At 37.1% G+C, this 6,000-nt stretch overlaps 1 long non-coding RNA gene across 1 annotated transcript in view; it reads right to left on the reverse strand.

The window, feature by feature from the left end:
- The window catches only part of LOC116559807, an 83,062-nt gene extending 77,777 nt beyond the window's left edge, over positions 1-5,285 (reverse strand). The window contains exons 1-2 of the long non-coding RNA XR_004272637.1: positions 5,020-5,285; positions 3,070-3,140 (exon numbers count right to left, since the gene is read on the reverse strand). This is a non-coding gene — a long non-coding RNA (uncharacterized LOC116559807). The remainder of the gene's footprint in view (positions 1-3,069; positions 3,141-5,019) is intronic.
- Between the last annotated feature and the right edge of the window lie 715 nt (positions 5,286-6,000).

The raw sequence follows: 6,000 nt of genomic DNA on the forward strand, positions 1-6,000 counted from the left end.
ACACTGAGAACCGTTGACCTAGGTGATATTCTTTGTGAAGGCTCATCTCAGAATCCCTGGTAACTAGCTTAGTGACTGAAAATTAACAGGTCCAGTATTATCATTATTTGAGATGGAGTCTCACTCTGTCACCCAGGTTGGAGTGCAGTGGCGCCATCTTGGCTCACTGCAACCTCCATCATCCGGGTTCAAGTGATTCTCTTGCCTTAGCCTCCCAAGTAACTGGTACTCCAAGCCACCATGCCTAGCTGATTTTTTGTTTGTTTGTTTTGGTATTTTTTTTGTAAAGATGGGGTTTCACCATGTTGGCCAGGCTGGTCTCAAAGTCCTGACCTCAGGTGATCCAACCGCCTCAGCCTCCTGAAGGGCTGGGATTACAGGCATGAGTCACCCACTGTACCTGGCCCAGAATTACATTATTTAAAAAAGAAACTACATATATATATGTGTGTGCGTGTGTGTGTGTGTGTGTGTGTGTGTACATATATATACATACATATATTTTGTTTCTAGCATTCAGTAAATTTCTCTAGATCTAGATTTATCACAACTACAAATTCTATTTTTCTTTCCAATTAAAAATTTACTGTTGCCTACTTTCCCTGAATAATCTTGCACTATTAAAATAATTTGATACTGATTAATTCCCTGGTTTGATCTTTATTCACCTGCCTGCCTGCATTATGCAAGTGCAACAATATGTCTGACTTGGTTTTTTAATATTTTAGAAATCAAGCACTTAATACTAACACAATTCTACAACCTGAGTTACTCCAATCCTGTTTTGTGGTGACCAACATGTAGCCAAAAGCCTGTTACTATGCCTCAGGTTTCTTGCTGTGGGGAATTATTTCCTAAGCTTATTTGACTACAGAACACATTTAAACATTGGCAGAATATCAAGCAAAGCTCATGAGATGTAAGGTTCATTTGGAGTAAAATGGACAAATAAATGATCTCACAGATGAATTCTCTGCTATAAGAAATAACTGAGCTCTGATTTATATGCTTTTTAAGAAACATAGAAATAATTTCAAACAATTAAGTCATTAATTATGATCAAAAGAACAAAATAAAATAATTCATTTTATATGTTGATATGAAAACGAATACAAAGAACATTTTAATGAGACCAGCCCTTTTAAGTGATTTCTTTCTTTATGGTTAATACTATGAATCATTTTATTGAATTATGTTTTTGTACTGGACAAAACATTGTGGTTTTGGGGGATGATTTATTTCCACTTTAGTGCTGTATGACAATCTTGTTTGCAGAGATCTAGCCCATCAGAAATAGTAAAACAGGCTATGGTTAACAGTGGAACACCTTTGAATTAGGGTATTGCAGAAACTATGTACTAATTTCTGTTAAACCACTTGGCTTCTGAGATTTTGAAAACCAGTCTTTAATTGTTAATCTTTCCTTGATTTATTCCATTCAATGCCAAGAAACTGTTTTGTATCTAAAACTTTTATTTATTTATTTGTTTATTTATTTATTTATATAGTGAGAGAGGATCTTGCTCTGTCAGCTAGGATGGAGTGCAGCGGCATGATTTCAGCTCACTGCAACCTCTGCCTCATGGGTTCAAGCCATCCTCCCACCTCAGCCTCCTGAGTAGCTTGGACCAAAAGTATGTACCACCACACCAAACTAATTTCTTTCTCTCTCTTTTTTTTTTTTTAGCATTTTTTTGTGAAGATGGGCTTTCATTACATTGGTCAGGCTGGCCTTGAACTCCTGAGATCAAGCTATCTACCTGCCTCGGCCTCCCAAAGTGCTGGGATTATAGGTGTGAGCCATTGCACCTGGCTAAAACTTCTTTTTACAACTGCAGATTTTTGTGTCTTACAAATATTAGACTTTGAATAATATTGAATAACAAATATATATTAAAATTATAAACTAAGACATACTATAGACTGCTAATCATTAAAACAAAGACAAATCAGGGAATTGCTTCTTTGATGAATGATGCTTAAAAATTAATTAAATTTTAGTTAATAAATGGCTACTCGTACATTGAATAACTTCTACTGTGATCTGTTCATATGCAGTGTGCATAGCATCTTATTTAATTATAATAACTATATATGCCTTTGTTATTTTTACATATCTTTAAAACCTGTTTTAGTGATGATTATTATTACTGTAAGAATCATGTATAGATAGGTACCTGTGGGTACACATTAATATTTCATAGAAACACTGGGGACCAGGCTGGAGTTGGAGAAACTGTGTGGCACTAAGATTCATAAGACTCACTTGACTTCCAGTGACACTACTGTTAGGCTTTATTCAAAGCAGTCAAATTATAATTTTGTATCTAACATCAAAAATGATCTTGTAGATGTCATCATGACATCTACAAGACAACTGCTGAGTTGCCATTTCCAATGGTCAAGGGCTAATTTTACTGGACTTATGAACAGTATTTACTATTGTTGATCTGTTTCTTCAGCTTGAAACATGTTTTTTCCCTGGGCCTCCAGTTTACAGGTTTACAGTTTGCCACTCGTGGTTCTTTTCCTGCTTCACTGGCTGTTCCTTTTCAGTCGATTTGCTTTTCATTTTCCTGATTTCTAATGTCGCAGTGTCTGTGGGCTTAGTTCTTGGCCCTCTTTTTTCTCTATCAGCATCCATATACATCAATTTCACAAGTGGCATCTTCTGGTTCCATCTATATACCAGTGGCAAGTGTGTGTGTGTGCATACGCGTGTATATCCTGCACTGACCTCCCTCGTGAACTCTAAACTGCTTTAAACAACTACCTTCTCACAGCTGCGTCTTGGATGTCTGATAGGATTCTGAATTATAATCTGTCAAAGACCAAACAATTGATCATTCTCTCCAAGGCTGATTCTCCCACAATCTTCCTATGACAAAAAGTAACAGGCCTGTTATTCTAGTTGCTTAGGCTTGCAAACCTGGAGATATCCTTGACTTCGTTCTTTTTCTCACCATTAATTCTTCCAAAAATGCTGTTGTATTTACATTCAAAATGCATCCAGAATAGAAATATTTCTTACCATTTCTACCCCTACAGCTGTAGTCCATTATCTCTTACCTGTATTGTTAAAATAGTCTTCTAAGCTGGTCTTTCTGCTCTCTCGACCCTCGATGACAATCCAGAGTAACCTTTAAAAAATCATATTCAAGGCATATCAGTTTCTCTGCTCAAAACCCTCCAGAGGCTTCCTGTCTCATGCAGGGAGTATACAAGGCATATTCCATGGCCTGCAGGGTCACATAATCTACCTTCTATTACCTCACTGATCGTATGACTCCTTTGTAGCCACTGTGGCCTCCTCCTTGTTTCTCAAACGTGACCAGAGAATTCCTTTCTCATGACCCTTGCCCTTGTTCTATGCTCTCCTTGGAGTACGCTTCCCTATCCAGAAGAGAATTTATTTTAGGTCTATATTAAAAGGTAACTTCTTTAATTCCAGCACGTTAGGAGGCTGAGGCAGACAGATCACCTGAGGTTAGGAATTTTAGACCAGCCTGTTCAACATGGCAAGACCTCGTCTCTACTAAAATACCAAAACTAGCTGGGTGTGGTTATAGGGATCTGTAATCCCAGCTACTCCAGAGGTTGAGGCAGGAGAATTGCTTAAACCCAGGAGGCAGAGGTTGCAATGAGCTGAGATCCTGCCACTGCTCTCCAGCCTAGGCAGCACAGCAAGCCTCCATGTTAATAAAATAAAATAATAAAATAAAAAGGGAACTTATATAGACGATTACATCTGCAATTACACCTTCACCTCATCACTCATCATTTATTATTTCTAATAACTCAGCACATCACTCAAAATGCGTGCGTACACACACACACACACACACACAGTAGCAGTTTGTGACAGCTCCATATTTTCTGTTGTTTAGGCCATCAATGTTTATTTTTTTTTTTAATTTATCTTTTTCTCTCTCATACTCTTCATTCAACCCATCAACAAATGATATTGGTTCTGCTTTCAAAAGATACTGATATACAGACAATTAGAAGTAAACCTATACCTCTACGTAAGCTGTTACCACTTCTCACCACATTTGCTGCTGTCATTGTTTTACTTGGGTTATTGCAATTGCATTCTCCCTGACATCTCTACTTATGTCCCTCATCCTTTTTAGTCAATTTACCGCAAAGTAGCTTGAGTGTTCTTACTAAATATGTTAGGTCATGTCGCTCTATTAATGAAAACCCCTAAAAACTTTCCTTTTTTACTCAAAATAAAAGCCACCCTTCTTTTATGAAAAATGAGACTTTATCTGGTCTCCCTGGGCTGTTAATTTCATGAGCTCATTTCCAGTCTCCCTCCACCTTATTCCCCTTACTCCAGCCATGCTGGCTTCTTTGTGTTTCCTTGAACATGGAGGACATATTTCAGCCCCAGAGTCTTTGCACTTGTTTTTCCTCCTCTGTCAGAAAAGGTCTTCCATCGGATATTGAAGGAATTGCTTCCTCCCTTCCTTCAAGGGCTGTGTTCTAGTGTCATCTTCTCAGTAAAGCTTGTCTGGCCAATCTACCCAAATTTCAGTTCCCCCTGAATCTCCTTTCAGTTATTTATTTTTTCTTATATTGAACACACTATAATTATTTACTGATTTACCTTGTTTGTTTTCTCTTTCCTTATCAGATTGGAAGCCCCAGAGGGGCACAGGTTATTTGCCTATTTTTCTTTCTTTTCTATTGTTCTTGATGCTATATTCCCAGTTTTTAGCACTATGACTGGTACATAAGAAGCATTCAATAAAATATTGTTGAAAGAACGAATTGATTGTTGGATATATTTAGGTGCATATTATATTCCTCCTCACTAGAAGGTAAGCTCCATGAATGGAAGACGGAGATTTGGCTGTCTATCACATCTACAGAAATGAAAAGGATGCTTGGAACACTGAAGGATTCAAGAAATATTTGTTAAATTGGTAAACCAACACCATCAACTTGACTTCACTGAGCCACAGTGTCCCCAGATGGAAAATGAGAGGCTTAGACTTGAATCTAGGCACTTACTTATTAGGTGATCTCAAGAAACTTTCCTGTTGTGATACTGTATATCCTCACTGCCTTCTTGTTAGTCATCGACTTCCTGTGGATAGAGCAATCAATAGTAACTAAGATACCAAAATACTGAAACTGCTGTGTCCAAAAAGAAATATTCAGTGATGCAACTGCTCAGCAAATTTCTAAAAAAAGGAACAAAAACAAAAACAAAAAAACCCACAACCATTCCTTGGGATTGTGATTGAAGCAATTGTTGATCTTAGCCATGAAATGCAAAGATCCGATAACACAGCTGAAAATAAACAGAGAGCTTTAACCTAGTCCTTCCTCCAAATGGCACTTGTCTTTCTCAATATTTCTTTAGGAGGCAGTTATACACATATGTATTTATATATACGTACACAGAATATAGCTTTATTAAAGGGTCATCAAAACAAACTCCATATATCTTATTAATTACATCAAGTTAGAACAAATGGGAGCCTGATGGATCTGCTTAAGCTTTTATTTGGGAATTAGTAATCTGGTTAAAAAAATTGTGGCCAGGCTGTACTTAAAAAATACCAACTCCCTGGTTTAATTTCTTTCTTCCCCCTTTGAAACATGCCTTTGTGCAATGTTTGCTCTACTCAAATTGGCTATTTACCGTTTCCCTGGTTTCACTTTCAGGCATTGCATAAGTTTTTCCTTTCTTCTGGGATGCTCTCCCCAAACCTCCTTCCACGAAAATTGTTCTACTTCTTTAGTATTTAGAACTGCAAAGTCCAGTATGGCAGCCACGAGCCACATGTGACTATTTAAATATACATTAACTAAAATGCAATAAAATTTTAGATTTTAAATTACACTAAGTACTCAGTTGCCAGATGTGGTCAATGCCTATAGCCTTAGACCATGCAAATATCAAACATTTCCATCATCACAGAAACTTCAATTAAAATTAAAATGTACTTAGCAAATACGCTTTTTTTTTGTTTCTTCTCCTTGGAG

This window comes from Sapajus apella, unplaced genomic scaffold (genome assembly GCF_009761245.1).
Source record: "Sapajus apella isolate SASKATOON/1434 unplaced genomic scaffold, GSC_monkey_1.0 scaffold24, whole genome shotgun sequence".
Taxonomy (NCBI): domain Eukaryota; kingdom Metazoa; phylum Chordata; class Mammalia; order Primates; family Cebidae; genus Sapajus; species Sapajus apella.